This window comes from Anabrus simplex, chromosome 1 (genome assembly GCF_040414725.1).
Source record: "Anabrus simplex isolate iqAnaSimp1 chromosome 1, ASM4041472v1, whole genome shotgun sequence".
NCBI lineage: Eukaryota > Metazoa > Arthropoda > Insecta > Orthoptera > Tettigoniidae > Anabrus > Anabrus simplex.
Window position 1 is genome coordinate 1,341,451,890 of NC_090265.1, and position 19,324 is coordinate 1,341,471,213.

General features: G+C 38.0%; 1 protein-coding gene across 3 annotated transcripts in view; it reads right to left on the reverse strand.

The window, feature by feature from the left end:
• Positions 1–19,324, reverse strand: part of htk (hat-trick) — a 564,009-nt gene that overhangs the window by 222,478 nt on the left and 322,207 nt on the right. The window lies entirely within an intron of this gene.

Consider the following 19,324-nt stretch of genomic DNA (forward strand, 5'->3'; position numbering starts at 1 on the left):
AAAGCCCTGCTGTAAGTTCTTTAACTGCCCAGTATTTATGAACATTTTCTGCCATTTCTCAATCATAATATATAAAAAAAGTTGTGAGGCAACATATTCTCAAATTTAAAAAATAATGTTAACTAATGATTAGGAAACCATAAAAAGAACAATGCAAAATCCATACTGGTTTTTGTATAACAGGTTTAATCCCACAAATGCCAAACTCTGGCTAAATTGGAATGGGATCCAACTGTAAGGCACCCTCACCCACACATTTTGTCCGCAGCAGGACCATGAAGAGCAATTCTAACGAGACCAGATTGGCTGACTGGATCTCATTTTTATATCGTACAAACTTCTGTGTTCAACAATGTTTATCCCCCTCCCTGGGAGAATTGCATGACACCACACCAGGTTTGGACACCCCCAATTGTGTGTCAGCTGCACCAGCATTCCAGTGTTGGGTGAACAGAAAACAGATTCACAACCAGGAAGAAATGCTACAGAGAAGAAAGAAATCTAATGCTATCAGACACACAGAAGCCTTGACTACTCCACAAGAACCCATTCTTCAAATATTGCTCCCACATTTGGACACAAACACTAGTTCTATTGAGCAATTTACTCAACACATGCCTGCACCCGAGACTTGAATTTAATACACACATAAATAACAATATGGTGCGTCAACGAGTGCACTAAGAACTATTTTAACATTCTGGAGACATACAGGATCTGAAAAACATAACTGGAATAGGATTTGATATATTTCTCTTCATATTACAGGAGCCACAAACTGGTGAACTGGCACACATGATATATAGGTTGTACTGTAGTCCATAAAAATTGCATCAAAATATATATTCTGAGATTATTCCCATAACTAACCATTAAGTACTACAATTGAGTGCACTGCTATGTTAGTCCCAATTCTAGTTCTACAGAAGGTGCAACAGAAGCATTAGTGGCCAAGAAAACACAAGCTCTCACTCAATGCAAAGTCCAGCATGGGTTTTGGTCCTTAGGATGGCAAAATTCAAATTATCTTGAACTCCTAAGTTTAAATATGAACAGCTAATTTATACAGGCCAAATTACTATGGCTATCTATACATTTAGAATTGAAATAGAGCTAATACAGGAATACACTTAGCCATATATCACTTTACCAAACATTTATTAACATTTTCCACCATAATCTGACGCAGAGCTGATCTAGCCTCGAGTTTGGGACTAGCTGAATCACAGAAAACGTCACAAACTGTGCATAAAAAAATTATTAATATCGTGCAAATCAAAAAAGCAGCAAGAGGTGAAATACAATGCAAATGTATACAAGAAAACTTCAGACCACCGAAAGTATGCAGCACTATGAAATGCATAAAAAGTGTATAAAAACAAGTCAAACAAATGAGCTACAGTGCATATGCAAAAGAAAGATATTTGATACTGTACATAATTTTACAGCAGGGGACAGGAAGATACCCAGACTTTTATCTCATTCAGTCTATTTTCACTTGGATTAGGATCAAGTTTTAAAAATAAAAAATTATGCATTGCTCCACAAAGTAATCTACTTGAAACTGATACTCAAATAGTACATGGCTTAAAAGTTATATTAACCAGTAAAATACGAATTGTTTTTAGGTACTCAACACTTTATTTTGTACTACTAAGAGGACCAATTTTAATCAGAAATAAAGTGAGGATGTTCCATTCAGGAAATGCGACGATGCACAGCTTACTTGATCAGTTAAAATCTAACAATAAATAGAAAACTTACATAAAATTTCACTTAATACAGTTGGTAACTACAAATAGGTTTAAGTCCGATTTCTACAGTTGATTTACGGTTCATTAAATTTATACTCTTTAAAGAAACTCAGAAAATCATAATCTCCTGCAAAGACTTCTTCATAGCAGTCAAATATTCCTTCATTAGGAAGTACCTCTGCAAGTTTATGTTTCCTTCTATGGTGGTGAGAGTTTATAAGTAACCCATTACAAGTGTTTGTCTCTTTGCTGCACCTGTGGCAGAGGGTCAAATGACTGCTGACACCAGGTACTCCACAAAGGTTGGCATAGATTATATTATGTTTTATTGCCGAGTCCATTCTAAACATGAAAGTCCACCTTCTAGTGAAACAATTTGTTTGGTCTTCGGGAACATCTGAAACTCTTCCTTGATGTGGAGATGGAGGCACTTCCGTGTATGTGGGGCTTGCCCTTTTTCCATCTACCACCCCTACATTGTACATGTACAATTTAAGGAAAATTAATAATAAATAATAATAATAATAATAATAATAATAATAATAATAATAATAATAATATTTCTGATTTCGTGCCTACAGCCAATAAACATCTCTTAATATGGTTATGTCCAATGGTATCAAATGCTTTACAAATAACAAGGAAAACGACTAAACAATCATTCTAGCTTTAGCATTCTGGATAAGGGCATTGATGATTCTAGAATTTAACATACATCCTGGCATACCTGAAGCAAAACCTCGTTGATTTTAATTTAAGTCAGCTAGCTTTCTGACCAGCAATTCAAGAACCTTTTCAATGATTTGCCCTTACAAGTGAATGAAGTTATTAGACTTTTTATTTATTTATTTATTTATTTATTTATTTATTATTGAATTATTAGATACAGCCTATGGAGGGCCATTTTACACTAATAATTTTAAATAAGTATAAAAGATAAAGGTATAGACAACAATATTAAGTAACAATAAATCAACAATTATTAACAACAACAACGGCAACGATAACTGTCAAGTGTCGGTTACAGAAATTAGGAAGAAGAAAGGTCGAGGGTTGAATGGATGGAAGAAAATGGAAACCTGAAGAGGACTTCAAAGGAATCTTCTAATTTTTTTGTTTGAAGTATGCGAAAGATGTGAATATTATTATTTATAAGTTTCATATTCCGTATTGATTGGATTCAATGTAATAGACAAGAAAAATGTTCCACCGATCAATACATTTATTGTGAATGAATTTTTGCACTAGTACCGGTTTTGGCATATCTTGGCCATCATCATATTATTATTTATAAGTTTCATATTCTGTATTGATTGGATTCAAGATGATGGCCAAGATAGGCCGAAACTGGTACTAGTGCAATAATTCATTCACAATAAATGTATTGATCGGTGGAACATTTTTCTTGTCTATTACAGGTGTGAATATGTCGATATTGAGTAGTGAGTTACCAAGAGTAGGGAGACTGTGGAAGATGGAGCGTTGTTGTAAGGTTAGGTGCAGACGGGGCACATGATGAGTGCGCCGGTTGCGTGTTGGGCGGGGAGGAACGTGTATGGGGAAGTACGCCGGAAGAGTATTACATTTGATGTAGCCAATGATTATTTTATGGAGGTAACAAAGTTTCCAGTTACTCACACCCTCTATTCACTAAAATTGTTTTACCTTCTCTGCGTTTAACAGGTTCGGAAGATGTTATGAGTACGTTTTCAATAACTAATTTTATAACAGGAGCAAGACAAATATTTGATTGTCTTAATTAGGATGCAGTCACATCCAGGATGGCATATGATTGGGACTTTAAATACACCATGAAAATGAGTTGCAAGTGATCACTGGAATTTCACAATTGATGTGTTTTATGGAACCAAACATATCATAAACAACCTTCTTCTTTGTGTTGTGCTACACATGTAAATTTACTGCCAGTTGCTTTCATGCTTTCCACCAATGTCACACAAATTTTATATATACTGTATTCTTCTAACTATTACATTGGAAATTTTGGGAAAAATATATTTATACATACTGTATTTCTCAACCAAATTTTATGAAGTAGCATTCCATTTCAGGCAAAGGAACAAAATATCGCATTGTAAAATCAAATCACAGCAACTGATTCTACGCACCTATGAACTAATTTTCACTATCACTCATAATGCAGTTGTCCAAATTTTCACTTCCATTATCAGTATCTGTTTCTTCAAAAAGCACACTGTCTTCTGTGCCCTCAAGTGTATTGTTGATACCGCATTTCCTGAATGATTCCTCTGCAGATGGTGGTCCAGACATTTGATCACTTTTCAAAATAGATTACAGCACTAGTCATGTTTGTGACACAACAACATAGCTGAGACAGCAAAATATTCCTTTCTACCATCCTCTTTGCTGGTCACTACCCCTACCATTATTTAGCATTACGTAGTTTGTCCAAGGCCATAGTACAGTGAGTTTCTCTCATTGGTCAGCCAGCAGATACACCCAGCTTATCAGCCTCCTGTTATCTCCACTTCCTCTAGTGTGAAGGCTGATCAACAAAGACTGATGCTTATTTTTTTCCTATAGCTTCCGTGATAGATTCCTATCTGTAACACAAATATTTGCTGATGCTTGCTGTTTTAAGGGGCCTAACATCGAAGGTCATCGGCCCACAAATATTTGAAGAGCGGGTTATTATGTATAATGTGCGTAGGGGGCAGCACTCTCGTATCGGTAGGTTGGTAGTAATGCTGTACTGTGTTGACGCTACGTGTATTTCACACACCAGACAATGGAAGCGACACGAGGGGAGCAATGCAGCGCAACCAAATTCTGTTTTCGTTTAAACCAAACAGCCATTGAAACTTACAAAAAGCTGAAGCAAGCATACGGTGAAGATGCACTACCTCGTGCAACAGTGTTTAGGTGGTTCAAGGACTTCAAAGAAGGCCAACTAGCCGCCTGTGAAGCAAGGTGGGCCTGGAGTTTCGGGTTCTGCTGTGACTTAAGTCAACATCAACACAGCTGCTGTGATTGTCTGTGAGGATCTGCGGATAACATTACATAACCTCAGTGAAGTATTGAGAATTTCATATGACAGTGTCTTTACGATTATGCACGATCATCTCCACATGAAACGAGTTTGTGCCCGTTGGGTGCCACGTCTGTTGACTCCCAAACAAAAAGCTGTGCGAATGGAGACAAGCCGTGAGGTGCTGATCTCCTTGCTGATGGAGGGGATGTGTTTTTAAATCAATTTATCATCGCTGATGAGTCATGGCTGCATGATCCTGAAGGAAAATGGTGTGGAAATCACCAGGTTTTCCAACACCAAAAAAGGAAAATGTTGTTCTATCTGCAGGGAAAGTGATGATCACATTTTCTGACTATAATGGAATGATTTACCAGCATGCAGTTCACCCTCACACTACAGAGGCATACTACATGTCAGTATTGGCTACACTGAGGAAGCACATAGCAAAGAAACGACCAGAGCTTTCTCGCACTGGGTGGTGACTTCATGACAATGCACGGCCTCACGTTGTAAATCTAGTCGTGCAGTTTCTGGCTCGATTCAACATTACCTGTGTACTCCATCCACCTTATGGCCCTGATCTTGCACCCTGTGATTTCTTTTTATTTCCATCACTAAAGGCAAAGCTTAGGGGCATTCGATTTAAGAACTCTGAAGCAGTACTAAAGAAAAATGAGGCGATTTTCAAGGACCCGACAAAGAATGGTCTGCAGCATGTGTTCAAGATTGGCAGAGATGCTATAAAAAACGCATTGAAGTAGGAGGGGACTACTTTGAAAAAGATAATGTAAACATTGAAATGGAGTAATAAACATCTATGGAAGAAAAAAAAAAAAAAAAAAAAAAAAAAGTCTGTCTTTGTTGATCAGCCCTCGTACAGCGCAGCGTCAGCACACGAATGTCCGCACCTCACAATTCAGGTCCATGCTTAGAATGTGTATTAAATGTTGATCTGCTGTTCAAACTGTTTGAGTTGTGAAGCGTTACTTCGGGGTATAATTCTCACAACGCCTCCACATGAGTACATGGTAGACACCCCCCGCCCCCAAACCCCATGGCACAACAGCCTCAAAGGGCCATGGCCTACCAAACTACTGCTGCTCCGTCCGAAGGCCTGCAGATTACGAGGTGTCATGGTCAGCACGACTGATCATCTCAGCCGTTATTCTTGGCTTTCTAGACTGGGGCCGCCATCTCACTATCAGATAGCTCCTCAACTGTAATCATGTAGGCTGAGTGAACCTCGAACCCGTCCTCAGATGCACGTAAAAATCCTTGACTTGGCCAGGAATTGAACCTGGGGCCTCCGGGTAAGAGGCAGGCACACCACCCCTACACCGTGGGGCCGGCTTATATGGTAGAGGAAAGGGTATTCATGTACGATAATTGAAGCTTGCGGCCGAATAAGGGTCTACGCTATACCAGGCATGTTTCGAGTTATGAGCTTAAAATGGTCAGAGAACTTCAGTATGCCTGGCGGTAGGTAAGTGTGCACGTAGACCTTATTCTGCACAAGTTAATTCTCTAACAAACCTGTGGAAATTGTGTCCGTAGACCTTACTCCGCCAAATACTCAACAAGGATAAACATGTAACACAGACCCTTCTTCAGCCACATGCTTCAATTATGTAAAAACAGAATCTTGCAGGGAAGTTGTTAGGCAATTTGTAACACACGTTCCAGGTGTACACCTTTCACAGAGAGACTGTGCGGAAACTCTTAAACAAATTGAGAAAAACTGGTTCTTTACTCCATAAGAATTGAAGTCTTAAGAACCGTGTACTTAACGAGGAAAAAGTAAATGAAATCATGGAAAGATTAGAACATACGCCTACAAAATCCGTAGGACGACTTGGACAAGAAGCCAGGGTTTCGAAGAGCTCAGCATGGTGGGATACGAAAATGTGTAAAAAATATTGTGTGTGTAACAAACACTCATGCGTTGGATGAACTGAAAGAACATATCTGGAGAGAAATAGCCCCATTTACGGAAGATGAACTTATGCGCGTGAATCAGAGTTTCCTAAGACGATGCCAGAAAAGTGTGGATGCAGGAGGAGAATATTTCCAACATCTGTCATAAAGGTACGAGCTTATTTTCTTAGTTCTTAATTACTTATTTTCTTAATTTTAATTGTTATGTCATGCATGGGTGAAGTGAGCAAAGTGCTGTCCTTGTTGCTATGCCGCAAAAAGAGGGAGTGATGAATCAATGGGAGGCAGATAAGCTGGGCGCGCATACCAGCCAACAGATGAGAGAAACTCGCTGTATTATTACAAGTGAATTACTGTATAGTCAGAGACAAATATACAGGGTGAAGCGTAATTCGCACACTCGGGCGTCGCAGCACGACTCCTCACATGCCAGCAATAAAAAAATGTCCCTTACAAAATTTCGTCTTGCGAGTATATCCGGCAGAAAAACGACGTTGAAGAGTAGCAATCTGGCAACACTGTAACCACATGTAGGATAACTACCTCTGTCAGCACAACTTAGTCGTACTGTACAGTTGGTGCAGTGGATAGAGTTTTGGGTTAGCATGCAGGAGGTCGAGTGGTCGATCCTGGGTTGAGGCGTATGTTTTTTTTATTTCGTAAATGTAGTCCGGGTGGTATGGTATCTGGCATCTTAATATCGTCAACAGCGATTGCAGCAGTTCCTCTAGAAACCATTTGCACTTACATACTACGATCCCAGAAATGGACAAACAATAGTTTTCATTGGTCAGCTTTGAAAGGCGCCCTTTCCACGTCGTGGGCGTGAATTTATTCACACCACTTCATCTACTAGATGTGAAACCTGTTTGTTTCAGCTGTCTATTTCTTATTAGTCTAATCAGGTATTTGTTGTTTCAGCGTTACAAAATGTTGTAAATGTAGGATACATGTGACCTCAGAAACGGTGTCTTACTGTATTACAGTAGGTAATGTCAGATGGAAATTAGCAAATAAAAAACGCGCCTCAACCCAGGATCGAACCATCGACCTCCTGCAAGCCAACCAAAAACTCTACCCACTGCACGAACTGTATAGCACGCCGAGAACGTGCTGACAGCGGTAGTTACCCTACATATGGTTACAGTGTTGCCAGACTGCTACTCATCAACGCCCGTTTTCTACCGGATATACTCGCAAGACGAAATTTTATAAGATACATTTTTTTATTGCTGGCATGTGAGGAGTCGTGCTGCGACGCCCGAGTGCGCGAATTACGCTTCACCCTGTATATATGGACCTTGAGACCATAAGAGAGAAATTTTTTTGGGCTATATTTCCAGGTATTAAAACAAAACCTGTGTCTTATGGTCCGGAAAATATCTTACTCTTAAAAACATATGCCCGTCTAGTTTCTTGTTTCTCCTATGGACACACTAAACTGGCAGAAGAAGCAATCATGGGCATCACCTTCACCTGGCCCTCTTTCAGCTTTCCTGAATGACCAATTTTGGTGCAACCGAGCTCGATAGCTGCAGTCACTTAAGTGCGGCCAGTATCCAGTATTTGGAGGATAGTGGGTTCGAACCCCACTGTCGGCAGCCCTGAAGATGGTTTTCCATGGTTTCCCATTTTCACACCAGGCAAATGCTGGGGCTGACCCTTAATTAAGCCCATGGCTGCTTCCTTCCCAGTCCTAGCCCTTTCCTGTCCCATCGTGGCCAGAAGAGCTATCTGCGTCAATGTGACATACAGCCAATAGAAAAAAAAATTTGGTGCATTGTTTCTTGTATATTATTGTATTAGGTTCCAGGTATAGAAATTTGGTAGCGTAGATCTTTCATGGTCTATTACTTTTATAATTTAATACCCTTCCTTCTTTCTTGTTCTACTAAGGGTAAATGCAACAATTTGAACAACCAGAGTGTAAAACATTGACAAAACGATCAGATGTGTTGAAGGTACAATCATACAGTGTCCCTTTACTGACAACTGAAAGGTGCTAATGAATCTTAGGAACTCATTTCCTTTCTTAACCTTTAGAGTGCTAAAGAGCATGACACCACTCTTGATGCAGGTGCTTAATAATATATACTTCTTTTTCTTCAGTGTTTGTCCCTCCTGCTGGCGGGGTCTGCTACATGGATTTATTGTCTCCATTTAGTTCCACCCCAGGCCATGTCAGGGTGGAGACTGGCACTTTTCATCGCTGTTTTGATAGTCCTTTTGGTCTCCTCCTGGTGATTTCTAACATGTAACTCCTCTTTGCGATAGCGTTAGAGTCTGCCCTTAATACATGTCCAAACCATCATAGACGTTTCTCGCACATTTTCTCTTGAAAGAGTACAACGCCAAATCTCTCCCTGATGAATTCATTGGAGATGCAATTCATTTTTGTTTCATTGACAGAAGTCAAAGCTGGTTGTCGTAGGACAAGAAAAGCAGGCAATTTCCATTTTTCCCCTAGAGCCTGTCACTATACCTTGATGTCCGAGTTATTTAGTGCTTCTTTGTGTATTCTTTACAAAGTGTGTCTGGTTTTCGTTAAATGGCAACAAGATGCAACTCTGACAGTGATATAGCCTATACATGGAAAATTCCAAAATTAAAATAATGGACTAAAATTTACATTCTCAACTGATGAAGCTCTTGAAGATGAACAGATGTTAGAGAATAAGCTTTTATCTATGGCACAACATACAATAGATACTAATCTTCAGAAAACACCACAGGAAAATCTTCCATAGGACTTGAACTAAAAGGATATGCTGTGCATATAAAAACGCCCTACCCTTTCCCCGACCATTTCTTTTATACACCATAAGACAACCAACCATACCATCCTTAGGCAGTGTCCAAATTTATTAGACAAGTGTGCCCCTCTCTCTCCCTCCCAACTGTTGTCCCATTTCTCTTCAGCCTATGAAATGAGATGAATCTTCATAGAAAATTTTTACAACCAGATATCCTTTTCGATGTCGACCTCTTTAGAGGAGTTAATGAGATGAAATGAGTGACACGATACATGAGAGTAGGAAGGGAGAGGGTTAAACCTGCTGCTGGCACACAGTCTATTGCTGTCTAATCGTACCACGGGGGTTTGCTCAAGGCTTAACATCTCCATCCAATGAATAGATCACCAACAGCCTCATTTGCATCACTCCATATGAACACTGCAGAGAGGTTTGGAATTCAATCCAGGCATTTGGCCCGCAATCTAGTGATAGAAATTGCCACTACCTCTCCTACCCTGACAGCCAACAAATTTCTTTTCACCAATAGGACTCAAACAGCCTAACCAAGGTGTAAGACCACATAGACATATTATAGGTCCTGAAGTTATTCACAGAGGAAAACATGCGAGTAGGTCAGTCTTTTCTTTTCACGAACTCCCATGCAGTATAAAAAAAACTCCTTATTACAACAATTTTTACCACCTTTATAAAGCCATTGAATTTTAAATAACTGTTGAGTTTATTTCTCATAGGGTGTATTATTATTATAATTATAATGTAAAACAAGAGCTAAAAGGTTCCTAACTATTCAATACTCATTCATAATGCAACTTTTTTTATAGGTTACAATAAAAGCATAAAGGAAAATTCTCATGAAAATTCTTGGACCTCAGAAAACGACGGAAGGACATGCAGGAAAAGGAGAAATGAGGATCTCTAAAAGTATTTTAAAAAAATCACCGACACAATGCAAAAACGGAGACCGAAATTTTACAGACATCTTGTCAGAATGAATGACGACCAACTGCCTAACTAGAAGAATAATTCGATTCAGGAGGACAAAGAAATGGGTGGAGGAGGTTAAGAAGGATGCAGAAGAAATTAAAACACCAGAATTCATTTGGACTGGAAAGACAGAAAAGCAATACTTAACCTCTACATCAATCAAAGAATAAACATCGAAAGTAATGATAAAGTACGCAAGGTGAGAATCAGGAAAGGAGTAAGACAGGGGTGTTCCTTATCACCATTTCTATTTAATCTGTACATTGAAGAGGCCATGAAAATTTTTAAATCCAAAACACCTGGCATTAAAATAAATGGAACAACTGTACACTGTATTAGATTTGCCAACGATATTGCACTTCTGGCTGACAATGAGAAGAACATGCAGATCATGCTCAACAAATTAACATCCATCTTAAAAGATTTCCAACTTAACATTAATGTAAATAAAACTAATGTTATGGTTGTAAGCAAATCTAAAATGAAGCCAGAGGCACAGCTCAGAATTGGAAATATTTTAATAAAACAGGTGCACAAGTTCTGCTACTTAGGATCAGTTATTACCGATGACAACAGATGCACAGTGGAAATAAAAAGAAGTATTTCCCTGTGTAAGAAAGCCTTTGAGGAGAAGTAGCAGCTCTAAACTAATAAATCCTTAAATACTGAACAAAAGAAATTATTCATCAAAACGTTCATTTGGAGTGTGCTGCTATACGGCTGTGAAGGATGGACTCTCTTGAAGGAGGACGTGACACGACTAGAGGCAGTGGAAATGTGGCTATGGAGGAAGATGACAAGAACTAGCTGGATTGAGAAGAAAACTAATGAAGCAGTGCTTAGAGAAATAAACACCCAGAGACATTTAATAACAACGATAAAAAGGAGAAAAGCATCAGTTTCCGGTCACATTCTCCGCCATAATAACTTGTTCGAAGGCAAGGTGATGGGAAAGAAAGGCAGAGGGAAAACACGGAAGAAGATCATTAAAGAGGTAGTTGAGATGATGGGATGCCAAGGTTATGGAGAGATAAAAAGGATCGCAGAGAGTAGAGATCAATGGTTGCAGCGACAAGGCGAAGCCTTTAGATGATGATGATGATGATGATGAATTGATCCTTAACAGAAAGAAGTTCAGAACTCTAGTAGATGACCACAAATTCCATGAAAAGCAGCGGAAGAACAGGCCCAAATTTGTAATATCTGAGGAACACAGAAAAATAAGGAGTGAACGAATGAAGAAGTTCTGGGAAGAGAAAAGAAGAAGACTGGCCAGAAAGCATTAAGTTTCATGCGGTCCACAGTTGGCCAAATTCGGAAGCAAGAAGAAAGGCATACTGAGTAGGTGGAAACCTCGTAGTTCTTGTTTTACATTATATTGCTCTTCAATACAGAATAATATGAAATAATAATAATAATAATAATAATAATAATAATAATAATAAAATTTTTATCCTGAACAACCAGAGTGAAAATAACTTGGCATTAAATAATTATGATCATCAGAGATGCAAGGGCGTTTGGAAAACTGGTCCTATGGAGTTATTGTCAGCGCTGATCAAACACATAAATGCTATACGTATTTGGGAGGGATTATGTCGTGCATATTTCTGCACAATTAAATTACAGTGAAATGTTTTCCTTGATTAGGAGAAGCCAGTAGAGCCAGAATATTTAACCACAGAAACATCATAATCAGTTCCTAAGGAAAAGAAGTTGAGAGTTATCTCTGAGTGTGTACCGCCACAAGCCACACCTCCTGGAAGACTAACACATGTTCTGATAGTACATGTATCACACCCTCGCACTCTATGGAGAAGTGAGAGATATTGTCAGTATTCAATAATTATCATTATCATCATCATCATCATCATCATCATCATCATCATCATCATCGGTATTTCAGTTGTATATTTTGTCATTAATATTTGTAAGCTGGAAGGTATCCATATGTAGTACGAGTAATTTGTTTTGTACAATGGCTGGGAAAACATTGCTTTAATAACTCTGGTGATTTGTATGACTCGTGCAGGCATCCCAGTGTCTTATGAGATGGGCTTCTTGTTGTACTCTGAAAGTTCTATGACTCATGTGAAACACCCCAGAGTTTGTTTAATGTCTTGGGAGCAAGAAGTAGTCCAGGGTGTGGTCTTGATAAGAAGATCTACCATGATTGGATGGCCAGGATCAATCTCGGCGTATCATGAGCTGAGGTCTTTATATACTTCGACATCACAGCGGAAGGAACTACAACCTCACACACTGTACGGGAAGGAAGTAGTGCTAACACACATGGAAGTGAAACTGCATATACGGTACTGGAGTGACAATGCTGCACTATACTGGACTGGACTTCAAACGTTCGTGGAACGTAGTCTTGTTTGTGGAAAATAGTCTTTTTATGTTTGTGAAAAGTGAATGACATACAACTAAATATTGTAGCACTTGTGGTGGTTTGGCATTATACGTTGGTGAAAGCTATCTCTGACTTTTCATAATTTATGTTCAGGATCAACAAGCTCAAATGTATATATCTTTACCAACAAGTGTTGAATTCTGTGAACACAGTATTATGAGGTACAGTATCTGTGTGATGTTATAAGTGTCGATTGTGAGAATCGGCAAGTCGTGTTGATACAGAGACAGTGAAGGGTTCTTAATCTACATATATGTACATTGTTCAACGGACTAACCGCAAATGGAGGCTTAGTTCTCGCTTTCGCTTTCCCACCGTTTTCTTTGTTGTTGTTGTTGTTGTAAATATGGAGTATTCCAGTAATATTTTGTTTGTGTATTAGAAGTGTATTTTGGTGTGTTGACGAGGTGCTCGTGCACGGATTTTATTGAGAATATAATTAAGTATTTTAGAATCAGTGTTATTGACGAACCTAGGTGCAGTTCCTACCCACTTACGTTTTCAGAAGGTTAGGTAAGGCCTGAAGCAGATGTACCACTGCGCAGCATTATGTACACGCCCTGGGAGATAAAGAATCATCATGCTCTATCTAAATTCGAGGGATCCATTCTGGTGAACTCTGGCGCCCATACTACGGAAATTTTGATTAATTATTTTTAGTAATTTAATTTATTTTAAGCGTTTTATTTATTTGTATATTATTATTTATTAGTATTTACAGTAAAGTTACCAATGTGACGTTGCCTTGATTACTTCTTCATCCTCAGGGTTAGCCAAGATCTACACTTAAACGTTACCCGTTTTCCTTTCCACCCAAAATTCTTCTGATCACAAGTATACATATTGAGCTGGCGAGTAGTCTGTCAATGTACAACAAGAGCTAAAAAGGTTTCTACCTATTCAATAGTCAGTTTCAAATATATGTAACTTTTGGTTCTTATTTTACATTTTGCTCTTCAATACATAATAACATGAAATGTATTACCTATGTTTAGTCTGTCATAAAGCGCATTCATAGTTCCCTTGAAACGACTGAAAGCCAACAGAGGCAAATGCAGCAACGTGTGTTCTGATAACAGGAAAATTTTTGTTATGGGTAGTAAGGAACTGCAGGAGCTTCATGAACTTATCTTTGGTGACATTCAAGGAAGATTTGGAAAACTTTGCAGCCAGTGAACATTTCAAATGGCATTTTATATCTCCAGGATCTTCACATTTTGGAGGAATTTTGGAATCGAACATCAAGTATTTTTATTTTACTTTTTATTTTAATTGTTTTTTTTGTCGCAATGACACAGACAGGTCTTATGGCGATGATGGTGGACGAAAGGGCGAGGAGGAAGCAGTCGTGGCCCTAATTAAGGTACAGCCCCTGCATTTGCTTGGTGTGAAAATAGGAAACAACAGAAAACCATCTTCAAGGCTGCCAACAATGGTGTTCAAACCTAATATCTCCAGAATGCAAACTCACAGCTGTGCACCCCTAATCACACGGCCTACTTCACATGGTCAAGTATTTGAAATATCATTTTAGACTTGCAGTCAGTTCACATTTACTTGCTTACCTATGAAGAGTTATGCACTTTGTTATATTAGACAGAAAACTTGTTTGAATCTGAAGCCTTAAAATGTGTTGTCTAATAATCCTGGTGATCTTTCCTACACCCAGATATTTACCGATTGGCTCACTACCTTTCCTCTCCGGAGCCCAACATACGCGTCCCTCTGTACCAGGTAAGGAGATGGAAGAAGCTACAGCATGTATTTCTTGGAGATCTTGACAGATCATCAGGGGCAGAATGGAGTGGATATAGAAAGTGTAAGTATACTGCCATGTTGAGATTCGCAATATCATGTATATAGAAACAAACCACCACGGTGTGCGATTTCCTTTCGAACTACTGCAACAGTTAAATGTGTCTATCTTTTATCGTATAAACTGAATAGTAGAAGCCGAACCTCAAGAAGTGTTTACTGCCCCAGAAGGAAAGAATTGGTTCACTGACAAGCTTAACAGTTGCTCCAGATCTATATGCAAAAACCAAATAGCAGGAACTGTTTTTGTTTAAGTGTAACCAGGACGAATAGAAATGAGTCGTGTGACAATTCCCTCTACATCACATGTTAACACATCTGGCATACATGTTCTTTGCCGCCTGCAGTGTTGTTGATGTCAAGAGAAATAGACGTGCATTTTATCGGCTTAAAGTGAAGCATGTAAACAACACTTTCTAGTCATTTTTTGTAGTTGTATGCGTGAGATATCTGACGTTAACTTTTTGTAAACTGAAAAATATTAAGTGTTTGAGAAGTAGGATGTTTACTTCGGCATAAGTTTCAAATTTCAACCACATGTGAATACACGTACAACTTGCTATGCCCCGGGTTGCAAGTCGGGTTATGGTAAACAGTCAAATGAAAACCCCCCCCAATAAAATCCCAAACTGTTATCCAAGTGATCGAAGGCTATTCTATGACAAGATCTGCCTTTGAGTGGTGAAAGTCGTATCTGTGCAGGGGTGCCGACTCCACGGTTGCTACAGTGCTCGAGCAAGCCCCAAGCATTTTATAGGAGTGCTCAGCACACCCCCACAAACAGGAAGAAGAAAGATAAAGAAATAGATAACAACAGAAGAAAGGGAAGGGATATTTTTAATCATAATTTTCAACTCTAGCAATACCAAGACATTTTTGTCCCTACATTAGCAATTTGGATGCGGGGGTGTCAAGGAGCCTATTAACTCTTTCCTGCACATTACAGAAGGTACGTCCCTGCGCCCCTGCTAACAGCAAACGTACATTGGTAAAATGTGGCAGCACTCAGACCCCTTATGTGCCTCTAAGCACATACAGTATATGGGAGTAAGGACGCTAATGGCATCTTTTAATGACCTTCAGAACTACAAAGACTTATAACAATAAAAATCTTCCACCCTTTTGATACTTATATTTGCATTTTAGCATATTAATTAATTACACACAGTACATGTTTTGTTCTTTTTTAAAAGATCTTCAGCTGTTTATATAGCTTAGGTGATTCACTAAGTGTTTATCTTTAAGTACATTACAATCAGGTACCTTGTTCTTCTTAAATACTACGTAAATATGAATTGAATTAAAATGAATTAAAAACAATGTGGTGGTTACATGGGTTAGTGAAATGAGATGGAATGGATGTACTTATAGTTGACCTATTACCGGGCAAGTTGGCCGTGTGCGTAGAAGCGCGTGGCTGTGAGCTTGCATCCAAACTATTTGCTAACAACCAAATAGTAGAGATAGTAGGTTCGAATCCCACTATCGGCAGCCCTGAAGATGGTTTTCCGTGGTTTCCCATTTTCACACCAGGCACATGCTGGGGCTGTACCTTAATTAAGGCCACGGCCGCTTCCTTCCAACTCCTAGGCCTTTCCTATCCCATCGTCGCCATAAGACCTATCTGTGTCGGTGCGACGTAAAGCCCCTATCAAAAAAAGTTGACCTATTTTAAAAACTATTTCTATTCATTTGAACAGTTGTTAAAAAGTTTCCAGCACATTTTCACTAAAATATTTCGCTTGTCTTCCAGTAAAAAGTTTTTGAAAAATGTATGCTTTCCTTTGACACTGTTCTGAATATTGTTAAAGAGTTCACTTCATTCACTCCCTCCAAGGTGGCTGCTATTTGTTTTTGAACTTACATAATATATCTTGAATTGGGTTATTTACGGAACCTTGAAGCTGACTGTCGTTTGGTAATAATAAAGGAGCTTCCCCATATTCTGAAATGAAATAAAATAAAATAAAATAAAATGAGGGATTTGCTTTTTGATGAAAAATGTGTCTACACAAGGAAAATTAGTATATAAAAAAAAGGGTCTCATACCTTGCTGTTGTCAAAATCCGTTCCTACTGTGATCTTGGAGGAGCTACTTTTGAAGCGGCCTTCCGTCTTGTATAATAGTGGTGCATGTGTTCTAATGCTAGCTCCAACTTCAGGGCAGGCAAGGCTGTGCAGAGGGGAGGAGGCGTGTCGCTTACAGTCCAGTTTTGTCTTTAGAAGGGGTAGGGGCAGTGGAAATACGAAATGGCGGAAGGTCGTTCGTTTTCTTACTTTTATTGTCTGTGTTGTTTATTTTGCCAATGTTTCAAGATTTGATAATATCCCTTCAAATAAAGGGTTCCTGTTGTCAATTATATCATTCATGTTATTTTCCTGATTACTTTGTTGTTCTAAATAAATATATAAATTTTCTAACGTATTTAGAAGAGCTCCTTTGTTTAATTTACGTAATATTGTCAAATCCTGCTCTATAGTTGTGAACTGATGTCCGGTTGTACTCATATGTTGGCCCAATCGCGGAAATTTTTTTGCCTTTCAGCACTGACACGTTCTAAGTATCTTACCGTAAAACTACGCCCTGTTTGCCCAACATAAGTTTTTTCACATTGTTGATATTTCTATTTGTAAACTCCTGATTCTGAATGTCTGCTTTTCCTAGGGAATTAACACTACTGTAATTAAAGAATTTTTGCTTTGTATTATTGCTGATTGAATACGCGATCTTATAGTTATGTTTTCTGAACAAATTTGTTTCTGTCTATAAATTAGGATTGTTGAAAGTAAACTTGGCGTATTTATCTTTCTTCTTTATTTCGGGTGTTAGATTAGTGTGAAACTTCTGTTTGAATTTTCTGATTACTTTGTTTACCATATATAGTCCAAAGCCGTTATATTGGGCTTGTCTATGGATAAAGATCAGTTCTTTTTCTAGTTCCGTGTGAGAGAGGGGTATATTAAATGCTCTATATATGTAACTGTAGTAAGCCGCTCTTTTTTGTGATTCCGGATGCAATGAGTAGTTCTTTATTGTGATAGGAGTAAAAGTGGGTTTTATATGTATCTTAAAAACAAACTCTTCCTTATCCCGTCTTATATTTATGTCAAAAAATTTTATGGAACCTTCTTTTTCTTCTACTGTAAACTTTACTCTTAGAATCTAATGAATTTAATTTATTCAGGACATTATCACTGTTGTTCACTCTATGATCTATTACTGGAAAAGTGTCGTCTACAAAGCGTATCCATAAATTGAGACCCTCTATTTGTCCTATTATTTTGGTATGTTCGAGATAATCTAGATAAATATTGGCTAAAATGCCAGAAGCGGGAGCTCCCATAGACCTACCTGTCTATATACCTTCTTATTAAAAGTGAAATAATTTGTGTTTCGTAATGAATTTAAGTATATTCTTCTATTTCTATATTATTCTATTTCTGGTAGGCTGAGTCGCTTATGTTCTATTAGATCCTTCCTAATAATTTTTATTGTTCTTCCACTGGAATATTTGTATACATGTCCTTGATGTCAAAGGAGCACGTTATATGATGTGCTGCTAATTTAAAATTCTTAAGTACTGTGCAAAAATCTATGGATTTTTTAACTGGTGTTTTGTTGTAAAAAAAAACGTAATGGTTAGAAATGTATGTATGTATTGCGATGTTTTATAAGTAGGACTGCCGCTGAAGTTTATAACGGGTCTTTTGGGTATTCCTTCTTTGTGTAACTTGGGTAAGGCCCTTGCAGTAGGAAGACCAGGATTCATATTAATCAGTTTCTGGACATCTTGTTCACTTAAAATGAAGGTTGCATTTTTTAGTATTGTTTTTAACCCTTTGTGAGTACTAACTGTAGGGTCTCGATCTATTTCCGAAAAAGTGCTATTGCTGAAAAAAAGTTTCTGTTTTTCTAATATATTCCTCCTTATCTAAAACTACTATTGTCCCCCCCTTACCAGCTTTGGTAATTACTATTTCTTCTTGTAGAAACCTCAGCTCAATAACTTGGTCTCCATGTTACACGTTACGTTACAACATAAAAACAATAGACCACAGACAACAGCACAGCCATGATGTAAAAATAACTTCAAAGCTCTCAGAGGAACATCTTACGCAAAATGAATATTGTACTTCTGTCAAAAGCTCAAAGAAAATGCCCACTACACTCTTAGTTGATAAGTGATATCATTTAATGAAAAAAGTGACTACAAATTCAAATCTTTGACTACGAAGTTCATCTCGGACTTAAGCAAAAGTTTTAAAGTGTTACATGTACTTTTAAAAGATTGTTTGCTGAGTCTTTGTATTTGTACAATTAGATTACAATTCACCCTCCGTGGATTGTTTTGATAATGACTGCCAAGCTCTGAACTTTTGATTGAATATCTATTCACTATTTTATTCCCCTTTTTACTCTTATTTAATCATAATGTTATAATTTTTGTGTAATGTATATGTTTGTATGTATGTATCTATGCTTATTTCTCACAATATGGCTGAAGATGACGCTATATAGCAATGAAACAAGTTCCAAGTAAACATGTTGTAACTTAATCATTATAGCATTTATTTGTATTGAAAAGGTGGACCCCTTAATTTACCTCGCTTACGTTCTCAGTTCAATACGGATATAATATGAAATTCTTAA